The sequence below is a fragment of the Podarcis cretensis genome (assembly GCF_951804945.1).
Source record: "Podarcis cretensis genome assembly, chromosome: Z".
NCBI classification, from domain to species: Eukaryota; Metazoa; Chordata; class Lepidosauria; order Squamata; family Lacertidae; genus Podarcis; species Podarcis cretensis.
Window position 1 is genome coordinate 23,996,659 of NC_137184.1, and position 23,286 is coordinate 24,019,944.

A 23,286-nucleotide genomic window follows, 5' to 3' on the forward strand; every position below is an offset into this window, starting at 1 on the left:
ACAGCCTCAATGCAAATAAATAAGCAGATTAATCTGATTCTGACACTTCTTTAAATACTGGGTTCCTCCTATCTACTGTTGGTAGGAAGAAAGAAAAATGTGCTTTTGGGGAGCCATTTTTAAGAAATTCATATGGCGAGTACTCATATCAATGTTCCTTTGAAACACACCTTGGGTTGCAGGAGGAATCCCAAACAGCAAGGAAGAGAGCTGAATGTTAAGATGCTCAGAGGGAGCTGTTAACCCAGCAAGGGTTCAGGGGAGACTGGGAGATTTATGCCTGTTCCTCCTCTTCCTGGTAGATTATATCCCTCTATCTGAGTTGACCCTTCCTTCCATGGAAACTCCTGGCAAGTGAGCCTTCTGGCAGTCAAAATGGGTATTTTCCTATGGCAACTCTGACCTTCCCACTTAGCTCATGAAGTCCTGGTAGAAGGGATGAAGCAAGAGGTTTGGGGGTGAAGGCAGTGCTTACAATGAGGTCAAAGAGGGTTATTGGAAGTGTCCAGGCAAGACATCTATTGGGGCTGCCTTGGGACTAGAATAGGTCCTCTGGGTCCTTGGCTACGGACTGGGGTTATTTGTGGTGTCTGAAGCCTCCTCCTACTTTGGGCAGATATAAATTCAATCAATCAGTAAGAGGTCTCCTGAGGTCTGGATCAGGCAGGATCCTTATAAAGTACTACAAGATAATGTATGTGAAGTACTATGAATGCTAGTAAAAACACACCATAGTGGTAGTTTTGTTATTTAACTCAGAGGTGAGGAACCTCAAGTCAAGGGACCAAATGCAACCCCCCAGGTCTCTCTATCTGGTACTCAGGATTCTCCCCAGACTACACCTTCTCCTCAGCCACATTCCACCTCCACCCTCCTCACCACTCCTATTTTGTATCCTCCTTGGATGCTTTACTGCAGCCTTTCTCAACCCAGGTGTTGTTGAACTACAACTCCCATCACCCCTAGCTAGCAAGGCCAGAGCTCAGGGGTGATGGGAGTTGTAGTCCAACAACATCTGGGGTCCCACAGGTTGAGAACCGCTGCTTTAGTGTGTCTTTGAACTCTGACAATGTCACTTACTTTCCTGGATGGAGGACAGAGAGGTTGTCTGAGTGTGTGTAGGAACTAGCCTACTGAACAAAGTTTTTCTTTAAAAAAAAAAGTTGCCCCACCTACTTCTGCCTCTGGCCCCACTTACCACTGTGCCCCTCTGTCTGAAAAAGCCCCCCTACTCCTGATTTAACTCAGTGCACAGCAGATCTGTTTCAAATGTCCAACAACATTTCAAAGCCTCCGTGTTGTGTGAGCACTAAATCTGTGTTCCACCTACACAGCCCCACAGATAGCAACTTAACTTAAACACCAAGAAAACCTCAATAAGTGCCAAAGATGTTCCATCAATGCAACAGAAGGTGTGTGATGAGCTCATTTGCATGTTATATAAGCAAGTCTTTAGTATCACCGAAAACCCCAACTGTGGACCACACTCATCCAAGCAGGCCAGTAGACTTTCCCTTAATCTGTTTACTCAGTGCAGAATGAGAGCCTGATAAAACACATCAAGCTTTAAAGCTGTGGGATATATCCAGCTTCACAAAACCAGCATGCTGAACTCTAATTAATGTATGAATGGGTTGAGACCATAGAGTCAGCTGTGCTGCCAGGCTTGGCCAGGTCAAAACCCTTATCTTGGAAGGGAAAGTTACCAATCTCTTTTTTATTTCTTTTTCCATCATGTGAACAAATCAGTAAGAATGTCTGGGCTGACTGCTCCAAGCCTTGACCATCAAGTCACCTCTGTATTTCAATACAAATAATTTAGAAACATTTACCAACTTTGAAATGAAATTGTACTGCCTTTTCTTGCTATATGGAAAAGCACATGAATCTGACCTTAGAAGAGTTTAAGTGCTTTCTATGCTTAAGGGGAAGCGGGGAACTTTGGAAGCAACTTAGAAGGGGATATTTTAAATGACTAAAGGCCTATATTTCTGCTTTACTTTGCTACATGTTTATTGATTTGAACTCTCTCACACAAAAGCATACTTGTCTCAGAACGGGCTCTAGGCATCCTGGGAATTCTCATTTTATTCTTTAACCAAATTACTACTAGAATACCAACAAAAGCAGAGAGGCTAGTTCAGTTCATACCAAATGAAATGTTTAAGCAGCAGCATTAAGATGTCTTAGCCTGATGAGTTTTGGAGGGAAGGTTGTGAAGGCATCGTTGTTACTAGATAAACCTACAAAAGAAATGAGATTGAATCATATTAGTCTCTAATGAAAATAATTCCAATTTACTCTGTGTAGGATATTATCCAAAAACATGTTTGTGTGCATGCAGAGCCACAGGCCGCTCAAGCTGCTTGTTTGTTTATTCCCCAGTACAAGGAAAAAGATACAGGGGTCTATATATTTTTTCTCATGGGTGGAAAATCTATTTTGACAGAAGGCATTGGGTGAAAAATGGAAGTTGTTTATATTTCATTGGAATAACAGAGAGCAAGAACAAATAAATTTGTATTTGTTAGTAGGAGACATATTGAAATGTTATTACATCTCACATTATCTTCCAGCAGACAATGCATTTCACTGCTTCACTCTAAGTAATGTAGAAGTACGATACAAAATATCTGCATTTCTATTTATCTTAACACATAAGAATTATTTTAGCATTTTAACACTCATGGCTTCCCCCAAAAGAATCCTGGCAACTAAAGTTTGTTAAGGGTACTGAGAGTTGTTAGGAGACCCTGAACAAACTACAATCTCCAAAATTATTGGGAGGGGGGCATGACCATGATAGTGGTACAGGTGTTCATTTTTCCCCCCAATTTTTTTTATTGGTTTTCACAACATTATAAACAAACAAACACATAAGACAAACAAACATAAATCATAGCCTTATTGAAGATTATTAACATTGTTAAGTGACTTTCTCGCTTCCCCTTGGTTGAATTTCATTGCATATCCTTTTAACGGTTTTCCAAATCACAGTTCTTATAAAATTTAACTTAAACATTAACATCCTTAGATCTTTACATTATGAAATTAAACATATTAATTCATCACTTAACATAAGGTGTTCATTGTGTTTGTTGTGGATGTGACCATACATTATCTGAAACTAAGTATTATCCTGTGCACAAATATTTTTTGAAGGTGACCCAGAAACTACAACTAATACAGAATGTGGCAGCTAGACTGGTGACTGGGAGTGGCCACCAAGACCACATAACACCGGTCCTGAAAGACCTACATTGGCTCCCAGTACATTTCCGAGCACAATTCAAAGTGTTGGTGCTGACCTTTAAAGCCCTAAACAGCCTCGGTCCAGTATACCTGAAGGAGCGTCTCCACGCCCATCGTTCTGCCCGGACGCTGAGGTCCAGTGCTGAGGGCCTTCTGGCGGTTCCCTTACTGCGAGAAGCCAAGTTACAGGGAACCAGGCAGAGGGCCTTCTCAGTAGTGGCACCCACCCTGTGGAACTCCCTCCCACCAGATGTCAAAGAGAAAAACAACTACCAGACTTTTAGAAGAAAACTGAAGGCAGCCCTGTTTAGGGAAGCTTTTAATGTTTGACAGACTATTGTTTTTTTAATATTTTCTTGGAAGCCGCCCAGAGTGGCTGGGGAAACCCAGCCAGATGGACGGGGTACAAATAATAAATCATCATCATCATTGTGTTATGAACACTCTCCTTTTTCTTCCTCATTTTTGTAATTTATCTTTGAACAACAAAAGGAGGGAAATGGCCAGCAGAGAGTGGCAAACCACCTCTCACCCTTCCTCAATTCCTGATTGCAGTCTCCAAGCTCTGCTTTTTTCAGTTACATATACAAAGCAACCAGGGGAAATTACACAGAACTTTATGTAGCTTCTGGTTTTGACTCAGATTCTGGAAAGAAGCCTCCAGCAACAGCTATTTGATAAGGCCATCTCAAGAGACAACGTAACTCTTCACCCTGTCTGCCCAGCCAACTGCCTCCCCATCTGCCTGTATCTTTAATCTCCTTTCCTTAATTTATTAGCTCACAGCACATCAAGAAGTGACGGCAAAGGTCATCTCTCTCCTCAGCTGCTTTTGATTGGACACATTTGTCTTTCCAGTGACAGCCCGTCAAATGTCAAACATACTCCTGATGGAATGGAAGTTGGTTTTGACACAACTGGAGCTTTTGGAGAACAGAACAAAATCAATCAGCCATGGTATCTTTTCCAGTTAATTTTTTTTATATGAACACTGCTGAGGAAAAAGATTTACTCAAGCTTCTTTTCATTTCTTAACAGCAATCCATTTTGTCAAGCACATATAACCATCAAGCAGTGGGCCACCTTTATCACATTCACCATCAAGCCTGTCTTCAAGAAATAATCGTTAACATAGCACCTAGCTTGCTTGTTTGCTCCCAACATATATCTCCTACCTTTCCTTTTTCAACAGAAAAATTCAAGGAGTTTGTCCTCTCCCTTCAAACAGAATCCAATAAATTCTGTTTTAGATGCGTCTATTCAGTAGCCCCACCCATTTATTGAATTACCTCCTTAATTTATTCCAAAGGGTTAATTGGTAGGAAAAAAGTAACATTATGTCATCTGCATATACTGTATTACAATACTGATTTCTTCTGCCCACCTTTATTCCTCTTATCTTCTGGTCATCTCTCATTGCTAAAGCCAGACTTTCTTTGAAAGCTGTAAATGGTGGTAGTGCAATGGCAGGTGGAGGGGAGGCTTGCCATCTTGTCCTTCTCCCGAGGCACTAAAATGTTGGAACTGAAAATCCACTTTGGAGCTTGCATTGCTTTTTTCATTCTTCTCCCTGCCTCCCCACTGCCACCCCATCACATCATCCTGTTTAGATTTTGGAAGCATCTTTCCAGGTTAGATTTGTTCTCCCAAGGATGGATAATTCCACACACACACACACACACACACACACACACACACACACACACTTATTTTAAGCCTCAACCTTTATTTCCCCAGGTGCTATTATCACTTTGCACAGTTACAGCTCCTACCTTCACTCTGGACAATTTGATTGGCAGAACATCAGCCCCAAATGAAACAACCTTTAGTGAAACATTTAATGAGCCCCACCATGACCCTAATTTAAGATGAATACTTTTTGAAGAGCGGCACAGCTAAGAGACAAAAGAACATCTTTGGTGCTCTCGCTCTCTCGCGCTCTCTCGTGTGTGTGTGTGTGTGTGTGTGTGTGTGTGTTAAAAAATGAGGAAGTGGGCGGGGGGAATCACAGTGGCCTCTTTCTGTCAGCGCTCCTGAGCTCCCACACTTAATTTCCCCCCCACCGCTACACCTGCTTTCATCTCTGCAAAACACTATTGCTGAATGTGTCTCACTCTTGATCATCCCCAGGTGACAATCCTGTTCCTTCATGCTCCTTTCACTTTTTGACCCAGTGCTTGCACTTCCATTTTCCTCTAACAAACTCAGCATCATTTGTTCCACAAACAAACAAACAAAAACCAACACTGAGTATACAAGACACAGAAAAACCATATAAGAAAAGAAGGGCTCCACAGCTTTCATTACATGCATGTCTACAGCAATAAGAAGTTATTAAGACAGTGATGGGCATCCTCCAGCACATGGGACTAATTACTAACTTACTTACTTACTTATTAGATTTCTACCCTGCCTTTCCTCCCAAAAGAGTCCAGGGCAGCAAACATCAAAATTTTAAAACAGTACAATTAAAATAAAAGCATATTATTACATGCCACTCCAATCTCTGAGCCGTGTGTGATTCCAGGGGTTCCAGGTGCTTACCCAGGGTTTGTGTTTCCTTTGGAATTGGGGACAGTAGGGACTGTGGTGTCTTTATGATATTTGGTTTATTTACTGATATATACAACCTGAGCCTACGATGGAGGGGTTCACAGCATCAACACCCCAAGAGGGTCTTGCTTCACCCATAGCCACAGCCTTGGATGTGAGCAGAAATCAGGCATGTCTTTCCCTGACAGGCATGGAAAGATCAGCTTAGCCTCTTCACATGCTTGGGAGAACAGCTCTGGTCATATCCTAGCTGACCTCTTGTTATATTTTACCTTATGAGACTCCATGACTTGGACTACATGTGGGAAGTTGGAAGCAATAAATCTCTGAACAGCAGAATACTCAAGTAGTAGGTTTGCATATACTATAAAGCAGGTATAGGGGGATTTGTAACCCTCCAAAAATTGCTGGACTACAACTACCCTCATCCCTGACCATTGGCTATGCTGGCTGCTGCTGCTGGGAAGTGGAGTCCAGCAACAACTGGAGGGCCACAGGTTCCCCACTCCTACTATAAGTGTCTGTTTAACAAGGGCAATTTCCTGTAACATGTTGCCATTTAAATCATTATCCCTATGCTACCTTCAGGGCATGTTTAAATTTTCATTCATGTGCGTGGTGCAAGTATGCTGTTCTTCAAGCAATGCTGTCTTCTACCCCCCCCCCCCATCTCTAGAAGTAGATGTTCGATGAAAAGATGGACAGTATGAACTTAATGGGTGGAATAAGAGGTCTCCCAGACCTCATTACGGAACCAGTGATATCTTTCATTCATGTTAGAAAATGTCAATGCAAATATTTTCCTGGTTGTCGCTGGTTTGTTTTTGTTTTTCTTACAAAAAAAATAAATTTGCAAGCGCTGCCAACAGTGTAAGCAAATATGAAATCATTACTTGTCAGCAAGCTTGTAATTTTACTGCTGTGGACATTGCAATAAAAATTGCAGCAACTCCCACCAATGACATCCCTGACTTTCCCATTTTGGGATCCAGGAAGCCTTTGTGGATCTTTGCCAGCACACAATATTAAATAAATAAATAAAACAAGTTGCCAATTGGCTTTTGTAATAGCATAAGCTCAATGTCTATGGCTCAGTTATCTTCTGGATAACATGCTGCAAACAGAAACGCCTTTAGAAGGTTTTTCTTAAATGCCATGTTCAACCACAGGAAAACTGGGCTTCATTTAACTAGAAGAACTTTCTATTAGAGAGTGACAGAGACAGCCATGTTTCTTTGTTCACCACCCCATTGGGGAAGGGGCATAAGGCCATTAGAGATACGTTCTTCCACGCAGCAAAATAAAACAAATGGTTGTGGGTATCACAAACTGTTCACACTAAACTTTATAATGGTTGCATTTATACTTCCAGACAGTGCTTTTTTCTGGGGCGACACAGGGGTACGCATACCCCTAAACATTTTGTGAATCTTTGTACTTTTGTCCATTTACTGTATTTATTTTTCTTGAGTAAAAAACAAAAAAAAACACTGCTTCCAGGGAGAAGAGTTTGTGGGGTTTTCTGTGTCAGGTGCCAAAAGAACGGGGCTGCCCTCGGGTGCTATGCACCTTGATTTGGGAATGGGTGCTATTCTCAGGCTACCCCTGGCTGTTGCTTAGTGACAGAGCACACACCTGACAAACAGAAACCCCCAGCTCCCATCTCTGGCATTTCTAGTTTTGAAACAGATCAGTTGGTAGAGAGAAAGGTCTAAGACCCCAAAAGAGCCACTGTCTGTCAGACTAAACAATACTAGGCTAGATGGGCAAATAGCCTGCCTGGTAAGGCAGCTTCCTAAGTTCCCATTTACACAACAAAAGGGATCTGAGTCTTTACACAGAAATATAAACTGAGTCAGACTCTGTGATGATGATCTCAGGCCCTTCTTCAAGTGCCTCCTCTACTTGAGGTCCAAAGGGTGGCAACACAAGAACAGGCCTTCTCTATAATGGCTCCCCATAGTGGTGCCAGGCAAAAACATTCCTCTTCAACCAGGCCTCTGACTGATTAATATTCTAAAGCCTTTTAAATGTGTTTGCGGGAGGGAGGGTTATTGTTTTGTTGTTCCTATTTCAATATTTATTTGTGCTTTTATCTTGTGTTTTTATCTTGTGAACCATCCTGAGATCTTTTGGTGAAGGGTGGAATAATAATAATGATAATAATGCAAGAAGTAGCCTTATCTGAGTCAGTCCATAGTTCCATCTAACTCAGTATTGCATACACTGACTGGCAGCAGCTTTCCAGGATTTCAGACAGGAGACATTCTCAGCTCTAACTAGAGGACAAGGGATTGAACATGGGGCATTCTGTATGCAAAGCAGATGCTCTATGCCTGAGCTGCAGCAGGACAAAAGACTCAGCTTCTACATTTTGAAATATATTGATGAAGAACCTGATAGATCCAAAACACCTTGGATTATAAACATTTTGACATTAAACTGTGTCTTCTGCCTCCTAAGAAGAGGGCAAGCCACCCCACCCACTTTGAGACTGAGGCTCTGGGGAAAGGAAGAGTCAAGAGTTAGACCATGCCAGGAGCACAGGAAGGTGAGGAACACACTGCCTACTGCCACCCAGCTGCCATCTGCCCTGATTCAGCACTAAACCGTGGGTTTTCCTGGGAGAAAACGGCAGGTGAAACAGAAGTGTGGATGAGCCCTAGGACACAAAACTTAGGTTAAAGCACAAACCTTACAAAGATAAACTTTACAGAGAAAGAATACATCAGCTGATTTAGAGATGAATTGGGCAGATATATGGACAAGTATATGTGCCCACTTGCTCCCATCACCAGCTCTGTGGTGACTTTTTCGGAAGTGTCAAAATTCTTCAAGGTGCAGGGGTAGCCAAAACAGCTGTGAAACTTTACAAGATCAGTGACTTCAGAATATAGAGTGTCTGTTTGGGATGGGGATAGAAAACTAGGAGGGAGGTAGAATGGAATGGAGTAACATGGACAGAGGCACTTTACACTGCAACATTTTGTTGTAGGATCATCAGAATCATCTCTTCTTTCAGCTTCCATCCAGACATACAGGTGCTCCTCCTGAAATACAGAGGGTAAAACCTAAACCTCCCCTGTTTTCATTTCAAAATTGATGCAATTCCAAACTTACCCTGGAAACAGCACTTACTCGCTTGTGCATCTGCCTGCAGAGGTTATGGGCACTTCAAGCATTGTAATTGTTCCTATCCTTTCATTAGCCTCCAGTTTGCCCTAAACATTTTAAGAGGAAGAAAGATTCTAATAATTTGCTTGAGCAAATTAATTCCTCAAAGAGCTTCGCTTGCCAGTAAGCCTAAGTGTTTTGGCTCATGCCAGGAACAGCGTTTAGGAAGGGACAAATTCAGCATTCGGCTGACTTCTCTCTCTCTCTCTCTCTGTGTGTATATATATATATATATATATTTAAAAGTCCCTGAAGAGGAACATCATAATATTTAGAGCTGGGAAGCACAAGTGCTCCCACCTGCCATGATAATATCAACAGTAAATTGCTCCCTGGGTCATAAACTGGGGCAATGGCTTAATAACAATGTTATGTACCTGCTATGAAAGAGATGCTTTTCATTTATGTGGAACATAGCAATCGGGATGGACTGGTAGGAGTGCCAAAGAAGTGCCTCTACAGCAGCTTCTGCTGAATTTCAAAACATATATTTTTTAATTTTTTATTATAAAATTATGCATGGCATGGAGAATGTTGTTTACCTCTGTAGGGAGAGAGACACGGGAAATGTATCCTTGTTTATTCTCCTTGATCTCTCAGCAACTTCCTATACCATCAAGCATGGTATCCTTCTGGAGCTGTCTGAGTTGGGGGTGGGCAGCACCTCTTTGCAGTGGTCCCAGTCTTACTTGGATGTTAGTTTTCAGAGGGTGGTGCTTTTAGGCCCGTGGAGCCTTCTGTGTTGTTTACCATGTACATGAAACAAATGAGTGAGGTCATTTTGAGTTTTGATGTTGTCAGCAATATGGTGATGACCCACAACTCTATTCATAGCTGTCAACGTTTCTTGTTTTTTAAGGGAAATTCCCTTATTCCGATTAGGATTCCTCGCAAGAAAGGGGAAAAGTTGACAGCTATGACTCTATTTCTTTACATTTGCAGGTGATGCAGTAAATTTGCTGGACTGATGTCTTACATTATAGACAAGATGAGAGCCAACAAACTGAAGCTCAGACCAGTTACAACTGAGGCACTGTGAGTGAGTGGTTTCCTAGACTGGATGGATGGGAGGCTGCTTTCTTTCAAAAGGGTTACACTCTCTTTGAAGTATCAGATACATAGCTTGATGGTAGTTCTGGAAGCATCACTGTCACTTGAGGCTCAGGTGATCCTGGTGGCATGCAATGCCTTCCATTAAGCTTCAGCTGCTGGCACCTCTTTGCCCCTATCTGGGCAGGTATAACATAATCTCTGTTGTCTACACTGTGGTAACCTCTAGGTTAGATTACTGCTATATGTTATATGTGGGGCTGCCTTTGGAGATGGTTTGGAAACTTCAGCTAATGCAGAATTCAGCTGCCAAGTTTGAGCATATAATGCCAATTCTGGCCTGACTGCACTAGCTGCCAATTACAGGCAATAACCTTTTTAGGCACATCCAATTGATGTTCAGACATGCATGTGCACATCGCACCGCCCCGGAAGTGGCTGGGAAGGCGGGTGTAATGGAGGCCGGGCAGGGTGGGTGGGGGCAGAGCAGGCTTACATGCACTTTGCCAACATGTGCAGGGGGCAGGAATGCAATCCCCACACAAAATGGTCCTTGTCTGCAGTTTCTGGGTCTACTTCAATATGCTGGTTTTGATCTATAAAGTGAAAAAAAACCACTGTGTGATGGGACGCGGGTGGCGCTTTGGGTTAAACTACAGAGCCTAGGGCTTGCCGATCAGAAGGTTGGCGGTTCAAATCCCTGCAACGGGGTGAGCTCCCGTTGTTCGGTCCCTGCTCCTGCCAACCTAGCAGTTCGAAAGCACGTCAAAGTGCAAGTAGATAAATAGGTACCGCTCCGGTGGGAAGGTAAACGGCATTTCCATGTGCTGCTCTGGTTTGCCAGAAGCGGCTTAGTCATGCTGGCCACATGACCTGGAAGCTGTACGCCGGCTCCTTCAGCCAATAAAGCAAGATGAGCTCCGCAACCCCAGAGTCGGCCACGACCGGACCTAATGATCAGGGTCCCTTTACCTTTTACAATTAGAATAAGTATTATGGATTCACAAAAATGTCAATTTAGCCACAAAACAAAACTAAGTTGTCCATTATCACATGTATTATTTGCTTTATCCATAGAACCCCAAGCTTTATTTATAGAACCCCAAGATTATGACAAATTCTAGTGGGAAAGAGTGCTATTATCAATGGAACGGAATACATTCTGGGACTTTATGCTGATTTTATTGTTTATGTACATCAGACCTGGTTAATGCTGGAAGGTTATTGAGTATGGAATTGGATATTTTTTTTAATGTCTCTGGACTTTAGATAATGTTCTTTCATACTCCACTGCAACCTCAAGAAACTTTCTCCAAAATATTTCAAATCCCAACAGCTAGAAAAAGCTTCCTATTCTTAGGCATTCAGATAATTTAATTTAAACAAATTGTATCAGACAAATTATAGCAAAGTATGGAAAACAATAAATAAGGACATAAAATGAAACTTTTGAGCTGCTGGACAGTTCAGTCAGTAGAGCATGAGACTCTTAATCTCAGTGTCATGGGTTTGAGCCCCACATTGGGCAAAAGATTCCTGCATTGCAGGGGGTTGGACTAGATGACCCTTGTGCTCCCTTTCCAAATCTATGTTTCTATGATGCTATGATTATGGAGCTACCAGCTGCAACCGAAAGTATGCTTGTTTCAGAATTATTGTTTTTATTTCAAAGTTTCAGAAATTCATAGTTCAATCAGACAGACCAGACATTAAAGAAACAATCTTTGCTATACCTTCACCCAACTGTTGCAGGATGCAGACTCCCAGATCTAAGTAGCTGTTACAAAGCATGTTGACTCAGCAACATGACAGATCTAATGTCTGGCAGTAAGGGAACTCAATGAAGCACATTAGAGAATTTGGAAATAGATGGTGGCCCTATAAGACAATTGTTGTTGTTGTTGTTGTTTAGTCGTTTAGTCGTGTCCAAGTCTTCATGACCCCATGGACCAGAGCACGCCAGGCACCCCTGTCTTCCACTGCCTCCCGCAGTTTGGTCAGACTCAGGTTGGTAGCTTTAAGAACACTGTCCAACGATCTCATCCTCTGTCGTCCCCTTCTCCTTGTGCCCTCAGTCTTTCCCAACATCAGGGTCTTTTCCAGGTAGTCTTCTCTTCTAATGAGGTGGCCAAAGTATTGGAGCCTCAGCTTCAGGATCTGTCCTTCCAGTGAGCACTCAGGGTTGATTTCCTTCAGAATGGATAGGTTTGATCTTTTTGCAGTCCATAGGACTCTCAAGAGTCTCCTCCAGCACCATAATTCAAAAGCATCAATTCTTTGGCGATCAGCCTTCTTTATGGTCCAGCTCTCACTTCCATACATCACTACTAGGAAAACCATAGCTTTAACTATCGTCCAGTCTCAAATCTTCCATTCTTGGACAGGGTGATTGAGCGGGTGGTTGCTGAACAACTCCAAGCACGCCTGGAGGATGCAGACCATTTGGATCCCTTCCAATCAGGATTCAGGCCTCATCACAGGACTGAAACTGCCTTGGTCGCACTGGTCGATGATCTCCGGCGGGCTAGGGACAAAGGTGAGAGCTGTTTCCTAGTTCTGCTGGATCTCTCAGCGGCCTTTGATACCATCAACCATAACAAAATTCTTGAGGGGCTGGGAGCTGGGAGCACTGCTATACAGTGGTTCTGCTCCTTCCTCCTGGGCGGTGTCCAGAAAGTGGTGGTGGGGGATGAGTGTTCAGACCCCTGGGCTCTCACCTGTGGGCTCTCAGCATTCTGTCCTCTCCCCCATGCTTTTTAACATCTACATGCAGCTGCTGGGAGAGATCATCAGGGGGTTTGAGTTGGGTGTTCATCAATATGCAGATGATACCCAGCTCTACCTCTCTTTTAAATCAGAACCAGTGAAGGCGGTGAAGGTCCTGTGTGAGTGACTGGAGGCAGTTGGAGGATGGATGGAAACTATTGGATTGAGGTTGAATCCTGACAAGACAGAAGTACTGTTCTTGGGAGACAGGGGGCAGGCTGGTGTGGAGGACTCCCTGATCCTGAATGGGGTAACTGTGCCCCTGAAGAACCAGGTGAGCAGCCGGGGAGTCATTTTGGACTCACAGCTGTCCATGGAGGCACAGGTTAATTCTGTGTCCAGGGCAGCTGTTTACCAGCTCCATCTGGTACGCAGGCTGAGGCCCTACCTGCCCACAGACTGTCTCGCCAGAGTGGTGCATGCCCTAGTTATCTCCCGCTTGGACTACTGCAATGCGCTCTACGTGGGGCTACCTTTGAAGGTGACTCAGAAACTGCAATTAATCCAGAATGCGGCAGCTAGACTGGTGACTGGGAGTGGCTGCCGAGACCATATAACACCAGTCCTGAAAGATCTTCATTGGCTCCCAATACACTTCCAAGCACAATTCAAATTGTTGGTGCTGACCTTTAAAGCCCTAAACGGCCTCGGTCCTGTATACCTGAAGGAGCATCTCCACCTCCAGCCCTGAGGTTCAGCATCCAACACTGAGGTTCAGCACTCGTTCCCTCGCTGTGAGAAGTGAGGCTACAGGGAACCAGTATTATTATTTAACTATACAGACCTTTGTTGGCAAGGTGATGTCTCTGGTTTTCAAATGCTGTCTAGGTTTGTCATTGCTCTTCTCCCAAGAAGCAGGCGTCTTTTAATTTCGTGACTGCTATCACCATCTGCAGTTATCATAGAACCCAAGAAAGTAAAATCTCTCACTGCCTCCATTTCTTCCCCTTCTATTTGCCAGGAGGTGATGGGACCAGTGGCTATGATCTAAGTTTTTTTGATGTTGAACTTCAGACCATATTTTGTGCTCTCCTCTTTCACCCTCATTAAAAGGTTCTTTAATTCCTCCTCACTTTCTGCCATCAAGGAAGCTTCTGCCTGGCTTAGGGAGAGAGATGCAATGCTCATGCACGACCCCAATCGCCCTCACAAACCTATGAAAATTTTCACTGCACACCACTGAGTTTCAGATTTGTTCAGCTTCTCATTTTTCCAATCTTGACTTCATCTGATATGTAGAAATGACTTTATGGTGTGAAAATAGAGAGGATGTATGTCTGGGACACAGGTGACGCTGTGGTCTAAACCACAGAGCCTAGGACTTGCTGATCAGAAGGTCAGCGGTTCAAATCCCCATGACGGGGTAAGCTCCTGTTGCTCGATCCCAGCTCCTGCCAACCTAGCATTTCGAAAGCACGTCAAAGTGCAAGTAGATAAATAGGTACCGCTCTGGCGGGAAGGTAAATGACATTTTCGTTCACTGCTCTGGTTTGCCAGAAGCGGCTTAGTCATGCTGGCTACATTATCTGTACGCCGGCTCCCTCAGCCAATAAAGCGAGATGAGCGCCGCAACCCCAGACTCGTCCACGACTGGACCTAATGGTCAGGGGTCCCTTTACCTTTATATGGTCTAATGTAAGCGAAGATACCGGTATGTTTCAATGCAACCGTGTTAAACAGTTTAAAGATAAAATGAATAAAAACTGTGTTAACAAAAAATACAATTAAAATGGGACTATCCTCTTGTGAGAACTTTAACAGAGAAGAGGAACTTCGCCACTGTGTCTGTTACAACCAAGTTTGTATTGGCGAAGAAATATTCCAATAAATATGCCTTCTTACATTCCCTTTTATTATCCCACAGAAGAAAATCATGTTGCAGCCATTCACACTGATTAATTCAAGCTTCCAAGTATCCCATAATACCAAAGTATTAGTCTGTACTGCCATCAAGGTCAAGCCAGTTGCTCTGTTTTTTTTTAATCAGAAAATTTCTGTGAGGTGGGACAGAACACTGAAGCTTTATTTGTTTTTCTCTTTAAAAAAGCAAGGTTCATGGCCAGCAGGTAATCAGTGTTGCAATAAAGGAAAAGGAGAACAACAATAGCTAAGTTATGTTGGATCCCCTCTGACATCTGCCTTTGGTACTCTCAAAATGAATTGAGCATAATCCAGTGATAAATTCTCCAGTACCAGCTGCACTGAGTAAGGAACTGAGTAAGACCATGAAAGTTACTTCTTTTCCTTTGCCTCTTTGCTTTCTTGAAATCAACGTTCAACTCTATGTGTGTCGAGAGAAAACCCCATTGTCTTTTTAGAAGTCTGTGTTTACTATTTTTCTTAGAGCAAACTGAAGTTTTTGCTGTTTTGATATTGCTGTAGGTTTGGGAGTGGGTCTGCAATGGTCCTTCAGGGTGCCTTCCAATCCTGTGATTCTTAACTATTATTCTGGTGAGTGCATAAAAAGAGCCCAAGGGCTCACCTAGCCCAGCACTCTGTTCTCACAGTGGTGGACCAGATGCTCCAAAGGGAATCTCACAAGCAGGACCTGAGTGCAACAGCTTATTCTCCCCACTTGAGATTCCTAGCAACTGGGGAAAGAACATCATGGCTACCAGCCACAGGTTGCCTTATCCTAAATGGATTGTTCCAACCCTCTTGTAAATCCTTTCAAGTTTATGACCTTTACTACAACTATGTACCTCCTTTGGTCTGTCCAGAATCTTGCAGCATTTCACTTCACTGTCCCCACATTCTGAGAGCAATCAAAACATTTCCCAAACGACTTCTCCAAACCTTGCATAATTTGATAACACTCATTTCATGTCTCCTACAGCTGTTAGTGTGGCTTACCCTGAAGGAAGATCTCTGAAAGCCTGGCAGATTACTATTGATAGCCTGTGACATTTGGCCAATTATATTTAATTTGTTTTATTCCTTATATTTATATCCTACCATTATTCATGGGTATCAAGGCAAGGTACCCCAGGTAATCAGCTATCCAGGCTCTGAGCAGGCCTAGATCTGCTGCTCTATAACAATGTAACGGTCCCTTTCACCTTCAGACTACACCCTAGGTCAGGGGTAGGCAACCTAAGGCCTGGGGGCCAGATGCGGCCCAATCGCCTTCTCAATCTGGCCTGCAAACAGTCCGGGAATCAGCGTGTTTTTACATGAATAGAATGTGTCCTTTTATTCAAAATGCATCTCTGGGTTATTTGTGGGGCATAGGAATTTGTTCAATTCCCCCCCAAAAAATATAGTCTGGCCCACCACATGGTCTGAGGGGTGGTGGACCGGCCCACGGCTGAAAAAGAATGCTGACCCCTGCCCTAGGACCATACTCTGATGTGTCTCAATGAGAGTGAAAATGGCCCAGGAACTCATAAGTGATCAGTGGAGATTACTCACCCCTGGGCACTACTGAACAGCAAAGAGTGGTGAAAAACAAGACAGTTTGACCAAAAATGTATTGGTGGGCAGGGAAGCAGTAGGAGATGGAGAGATATACAGTGGTACCTCGGGTTACAGATGCTTCAGGTTACAGACGCTTCAGGTTACAGACTCCGCTAACCCAGAAATAGTACCTCAGGTTAAGAACTTTGCTTCAGGATGAGAACACAAATCGCACGGCGGCAGCGGGAGGCCCCATTAGCTAAAGTGGTACCTCAGGTTAAGAACAGTTTCAGGTTAAGAACGGACCTCCAGAACCAATTAAGTTATTAAACCGTATATGGAAAGTTCTTAGCCTGTATATGGAAAGTTGTGGGACTTTATTCTGGGTACAGACGGATAAGATTACATACACACATGCGCGCGCACCCACACACCCGCACCTCCTGTATGTGTGTGCTGCAGGTTTAAGTTTCTTTTTCTGGGAGCAATCAGATCTTGCCACATGCTTTAGTAACCTCTTGAGAGGATTACTGGAACATGTTTGTGGGTGGGTTGGGGCTGGGTGGGTTGGGGCTGCCCCAAAGAACATTTAGATGCTTCAGCTAGCCTAGAATCATTATATTCAGACTTTATAAAGTATAGATATATAATACTTTATTCGGCTATAAGCCCACAAGGTAAAACAAATCAATAGATAAAATAGCATTTTACAATCTAAAATATCAACTAAAATATTTCAACGCATAATCTCTTTCACATTATTTACAAAGTATAAAATTCAAAGCCTTTCACATTGTCTCTGGGCTTTCTGGGGCATCAGATAGCGTTCTCTTTCCCAGCACTAACAATGCAATCCAAGAGCAGGAAGGGAGATATCAGCAGCCTTGAAGAAGCCCTAAGCTTTGCAGAAGTACAAATAATGTTTAGGGAGTAAAGAAAAAACATAAAGGGGAAAGGAAATTGTTTGGTAGGAACTGAGCAAGATCAGTAACCGCAGAATGTCAAGTGACTTGGGAAGAAGATGAACAATTAGGAAAGGTGGACTAGGATAGAGCAGGGTGTCATCAGCCAATTTAGATCCTTGGACCCATGCAGATGGGCATGCTCTCATGGACTTCACTTTTCCAAGAGATCTGGGTAAAAATTGGATCCAGTCAATAATCCGAGCCTTGAAAAGCACGTGATGCATCAGCACTTACACACAAGAAGACCTTGCACTCACGCACACCATGTGTCACGGGACATGGCTAGCTGAAACTACTCTGCACAGTAACATTTTGATGCAATTCTGAATTGTTGTCTCTGTCTTACAGATAAGCTGGTGCCTAACCATGAGAATGTTCTAGCAGCATGCTGGAATGTAAACAGCTGAATAGGGCTTCAGGGCAACAGAGAAATACAGCAACAGACTGTAAAAAGCTGAGTGCCCTCTCTTGCCATTCACCCCTGGGGTGTACAAACTTGGGGTGTCCAGGGACTGTAATGAGGTCAATACTGTGAGGGGTTTGTCCCTCTCATAGACACCAAATCTATGGGGCTGAAGACAGCTCAGCTCCCCCCCCCCCCAAGTATGCAGGGATGGCCTGGTCTGAGTCCGTCACCCACAGTCATGAGGAGCTGGGTCCCACTGGGCCTCCCTGTGGCAGTAGTGGAGGGCCCTGCTGGGCCTCCTCATTGGCACCAGAAGGCCCCATCTGGCCTACCTGCAGTGACCAAGGGCCTTGTCAGGCCTTGCAGCCTCCTACCAAAACACATAGCTGTCAACTTACAGATTTGAAAATAAGGGGTCAGCAGCCTCGAAAATAAGGGATCAGCAGCCAAAATAAAGGATTTTAGTCAACCAACTGAAATACAAAGTTAAAAGGGACCAGATAATTTTTGAGAGCAGCGCCGGTTTTTAGCCCTTCATTTCGAGGTTGCTGCTCAAGACACCAGCCAATGAAACACTGCAATTAAATAACTACAAGCAGCAACCACTTTTCACGCAAAACGAAGTCCAAGCTACAAAGATGCTGCTGCAGTTCTGTATCTTTTCTCTCGTGCTCCATCTGCACCTTTCAGTTCCATCAGGCGGGGCAGGAGGAAGAGGGGGGGGGGAATAGCGCCCGAAGTAAACCCGCAGATCAGACCATCTATGCTGGTCTACCACTACAAATCTATGGGAGAAGCACTTGCGGTCCTTCCCTTGTAGCCCTTGGAACACCTGCCCATTCCTCTTCCTCCACCTCCGCCACCTCCTATTCCTCCTCTCTCTGAACTGCTTTCTCTATGGTTGCCCTCACTCTCCTCTCAAGGCTCCTCAGCAATTCATAGGCCGTGCCAGGCTGCCCATCTCATCCGGGTCCTTCAGCGGCACAGCCGCAGTATGGCCTAGCGGCAGCAGGGGCAAACAGACGGAAGATCCCAGGCAAAGATGCTCAGTTTGGCGGCCGCGAGGAGGATGGCGGCGGAAGGGCCCGAGGCTCCTGCCAGTCCTGGCAGGGAGGGGCTCCCGGGGGCTGAGGCTGGTGAGAGGAGGCCGGAGGGGGGCGGGGCGGGCAGCCAAGAAACACAGTAGGAGCCTCCCTCCTCCCTGGCCGGCAGGGAGGGAGGGAGAGGAGCTGCTTCCTTTGAAACCCGGGAAATTTAAGGGACATCATCAATAAGGGACAGCAGCGGGACACGGCGCTGGGATAAGGGAGTTTCCCGCCAAATAAGGGGCGGTTGACAGCTATGCCAAAGCATGTGACATCATATGCATTTGTTGCAATTGTGACGTCACACGCAAGCGACAAGCCCCCCAAATTCATGCTTCTCCGTCTCCTCATTTAGCACAACTACCCTGTGAAGTAGATTAGGCTGAGAGAGGCTACATGGTTATAGTCAAGGGGGAGGCAGGGGGGCAGCTGCCCCCCATATCAAGTAAATCAATACAAATACTTAATTAACTGAGGTTCTGCCCCCACCCCAACATAAAGCCTGTCCCCACCAACATAAATCCTGGCTATGTGCATGAGAGCCAGTGAAGACTACCCAGTGGACTTCATGGCTGAGGTAGAATTCAAACCTTGGTGAACTCTCCAGTCCTAGTCCAACACTCTAACCACTATACCAGATGTTTTATTAGGGATGAGTACAGGGACATGACAAATCTTTAGGCTCTGGTTTAAATGTAATTCCCTCACCACCACCCCCATCTTTCTCCCACCAAACAGAAAATGGAGGTTGGATAAGGACGAATATTATATTTTATTTTAGGCTGTGCACCAAATCCAGCTGAGTTCTGAGCCAAACTGGGCCTATTCAGAAGGATTTGGGTGTTGCATGAGTCAGGTACAGACAGATGCAGATGGCTACAGATCAGCTTGGATGGCCAAGAGCAGGGGTCTGCAAACTTTTTCAGCAGGGGGCCGGTCCACTGTCCCTCAGACCTTGTGGGGGGCCGGACTATATTTTTTTTGGGGGGGGGGATGAACAAATTCCTATGCCCCACAAATAACCCAGGGATGCATTTTAAATAAAAGGACACATTCGACTCATGTAAAAACACCAGGCAGGCCCCACAAATAACCCAGAGATGCATTTTAAATAAAGGGACACATTCGACTCATGTAAAAACACACTCATTCCCGGACCATCCGTGGGCCAGATTTAGAAGGCGATTGGGCCGGATCCGGCACCCGGGCCTTAGGTTGCCTACCCATGGCCAAGAGCAATTTGCTGCTATCGTGGTGTAGAGGCAGGCATCAGCTGGGAAAACCCCACAGAGAGACTGAGAGCTACCATAACCACCGGGAGAAGGTAGCCGCCTACTGCCTGACACTTCTTCCTGCATGGTGCAAAGGAGCAGGAGCAGAAACTCCACTGCTCAGCAGAGTGGCCAATCCTGTCTGGCGCAAGGGGCTCCTTTGCAAACAAATTATCAGACAATATGCTTGCAAGGGCTCAGCTGGCAGAATTGACAACCCGCCCACGCCTGCTTTCAGCTGGAGATGATGAGGAGAGCAACATCTTTCTCCAGCTTCCAGGTGTATGTTTAATGATTTTTTTTTAAAAAAAAAAAAAACCCAGGTCACGAAACATAAGCTCCATCTCCCAAAGTACTTTGGAACTGGTCCCTCAGATTGAAACCACTGAACAGATGGGGGTTCTGTGCACAGCCAAAATTTATATATTACCTTCTTATGAAGCAGCTTGTGAAGTATTTACAGGATGAATAGTGATGAGAGAGAGAAAATAGCAGGTATCTTGGTTCAGCATTTAGGGGTGGAGTTAATTTTAAGAGGTTTCCAAACAAGTGCTGGCCAGTTTTCTGAACAAACAGTGCCCTCTTTTGGTTTGCATTTAAAGTAACACATGGTTTAAAGCAGTGCTTTTTTCTAAAAAAAAATGTTTAGGGCTACTCTCATTTTCCTACTCATATTGAAACTAAAACTCTGAGATACTGGAGCAGGAATTTGAGGGGGCTCAGGGACTTATTGTGCCCTCTGTCAGAACAGCCCATTAATTGAGAGACCCTCCTTGCCCTGGTAAGTTGATAATGAGGAGATAATGCAGCTTCCAAGTGTTGCGATTGTTTGTTAACATAACAGAAGTTTGGGAAAGAGGGGGGAAATATCAGACAGAGGCTGAGGCTTATTTACTTCACCCTAGCAGACCTTCTTTGCAAGATCGTTTGCATTTCTGGTTAAGAGCTCAAACAGGGCTGGGTAATCTCAGTCCTAGGGCCCGAAAGTGGCCCTCCAGGCATCTCTGTGTGGCCCTCAGAATTCTCTCCAGGCCACACCCATCACAGGCTCTGCTTCACATCCTTAGTGTTTTTTGCCTGGCTGGGAATGTGCCTTTTGTTTGCCTGGATGGAGTACAGAGAAGTGTCTGCGCCTGTGCATAGAAACTAGACTAACTGTACAAAGATTAAAATTTGCATGTGTTGCTCCTCTCATTTCTGGTTCTGGCCCCACCCACCACAAGCATATGGCCCTCAGAAGGTTGCCCAAAAAGCAATATGGCCCTTGGGCTGAAAGGGGCATTTAGGCTGGATCAAGCTCTCTCTCCCCCCTCCCCCCCCCAGTGTTTTTCAAGCTGGACATGTAAGCAACCTCTAAGATCAACAGAGCATACCTGCTCACAGATTGGAAGTCATGCGACACAGCTGACCAGGGATGTGAACCTGGATCCCACAGGCCCAGTTCCAACATGCTTACTACACTACAGTGCTTTTTGCCAGTTCTATATACATACAGGCAGCTGCTATGGATCTGGCCAGGGGACTGAGAGCCGAGGAGTTGTCAGAGGGTGTCACATGCTGATGGATTTGACTGGATTTTACCGTCCAGAGGTCCCTTTCCTTTTTTATTATTACATATATAATGTTTTATCAGCACCTACTGGTTAAAGCTGTGAATTACACTGTGCTGGCAAAAGTGCTGCTGCTTTTTCCCTTAAAAAAAAACATTCCTGTAAAAATGTTTGCAAGATACAGTGGTACCTCGGGATGCAAATGGGATCCGTTCTGGAGCTCATTCGCATCCTGAACAGACACGACAGCACGTCTGTGCGTGCGCGGGTCGCGTTTCGCCACTTCCGTCCATGCGCATGACGTTATTTTTACCGTCTGCGCATGCGCGAGCGGCGAAACCCAAAAATAACTCGCTCCGTTACTTCCGGGTCACAGCGGAGCGCAACCCGAAAGCGCTCAACCTGAAGCGTATTTATCCCGAGGTATGACTGTACAGAAATGAACAATGGCTTGCCTGTTTGATATTGTATGGTCAACAACTTAGGAAAGAAAATACTGCAGGCAGAGAAATGCAGAGCGGTTTTTTTATTTTAAAACATGCTGCAAATAATGAGAGCATCATTCTACAGAAGCACAGTGGACTGGTCAATAATAAATCCTGGAATAAGATCAAATCCAGATAAAATCATACTTTTTAGGCAGTTACAGACATGAGTTTGTCTTTTAACATAAGTCATGAATGACCACCATGTAACTGCGTAGTTCATAGGTTTGGCTTTACCCCTGGAAACTCATAATGAACCCGGGAACTTTTTTCAGATAGTGCAATGAAGACGACTTTCTTAAACTGGGAAAAAGGCTAAGTTAGCCCTCCATCCCTGGGCAGAGCCAGTCCAACCATGAGGCAAGGTGAGGTGGCTACCTCAGGCAGCAGATCCAGAGGGTCAGCAGATCCTGATGTAGATCTTTATTCCTTCCTTGTTCCTGTGGTAGTTCGTCACTCCTTCCCTGGCAGTGTGAGGGTCACTGTTTTGTGGTTCTCCTCAGATACAAAAATGTCTTGGGGCAGTCTGTGCAATGGTTAGTCAATCACTGATAAGAAAATAAATTACAAGGGATTTTGCACATAATAGCAGCAATGGTGAAGATGGACAGCAAACAAGGCTGAGGATCTGAATAAACTGGTGCACTCACTATATCCTTGATTCCCTGTAAAACATGGTCCCAAAATTTATATATATGTGCATCCACACCAGCACAGGAGAGAGCAGTTGTCAAAGGATGTCACTTGCTGGCAGCAGGCCTGCCAAGGCCTGTTGGGAGTGATAAATTGAAATAAACTGTATTTCTTGGCTGTGTAAGTAGCATAAATGATACTTGATCTCCACTTAGCGGTTAAAAGTGTGAATTACACTGCCCTGGTGTAAAGAAGAACAAATGTTTTACAGTACACCAGAGATTCAACCAATGTGGTTAACCATATATTATTTATATAGTATTTATTTAATCAACTTATATGCCGCCTTTCATCCAAAAGTCACAGGGTGATTCAAAACAAAAAATAAAAAATGAGAACACAAAATAAACAAAAACCAGTAACTGCTTCTCCCGCAAACATATTTAATAGGCCATAGAATGTTAAACAGTCAAAGGCTGGGTTATAAAGAAACCTTTTCACCTGGTGGCTAAAGATGTGTAACCCTCGTGACCTGGGCTGTATCTACACAGATATAAAAAATGCTATTTAAAAAACACAATGGGGGGGGGGAGCTCCCTAGGCAATCTGCCATTGAATTTGGATTCTGCTGTACAGTGCCATCTGGTGCCACATTTATGTAACACATTTTTAACGTTATAAATTGACCTGTGCAACTGAG

At 44.3% G+C, this 23,286-nt stretch overlaps 1 long non-coding RNA gene across 1 annotated transcript; it reads right to left on the reverse strand.

Annotated features, from left to right (window-relative positions):
• Positions 1 to 1,798: 1,798 nt before the first annotated feature.
• LOC307207738 lies at positions 1,799 to 21,433 on the reverse strand. The gene is made up of 3 exons (XR_013834814.1): positions 21,292 to 21,433; positions 8,926 to 9,026; positions 1,799 to 2,243 (listed from the first exon to the last, which is right to left on the reverse strand). It is a non-coding gene; the product is annotated as an uncharacterized lncRNA (long non-coding RNA).
• Between the last annotated feature and the right edge of the window lie 1,853 nt (positions 21,434 to 23,286).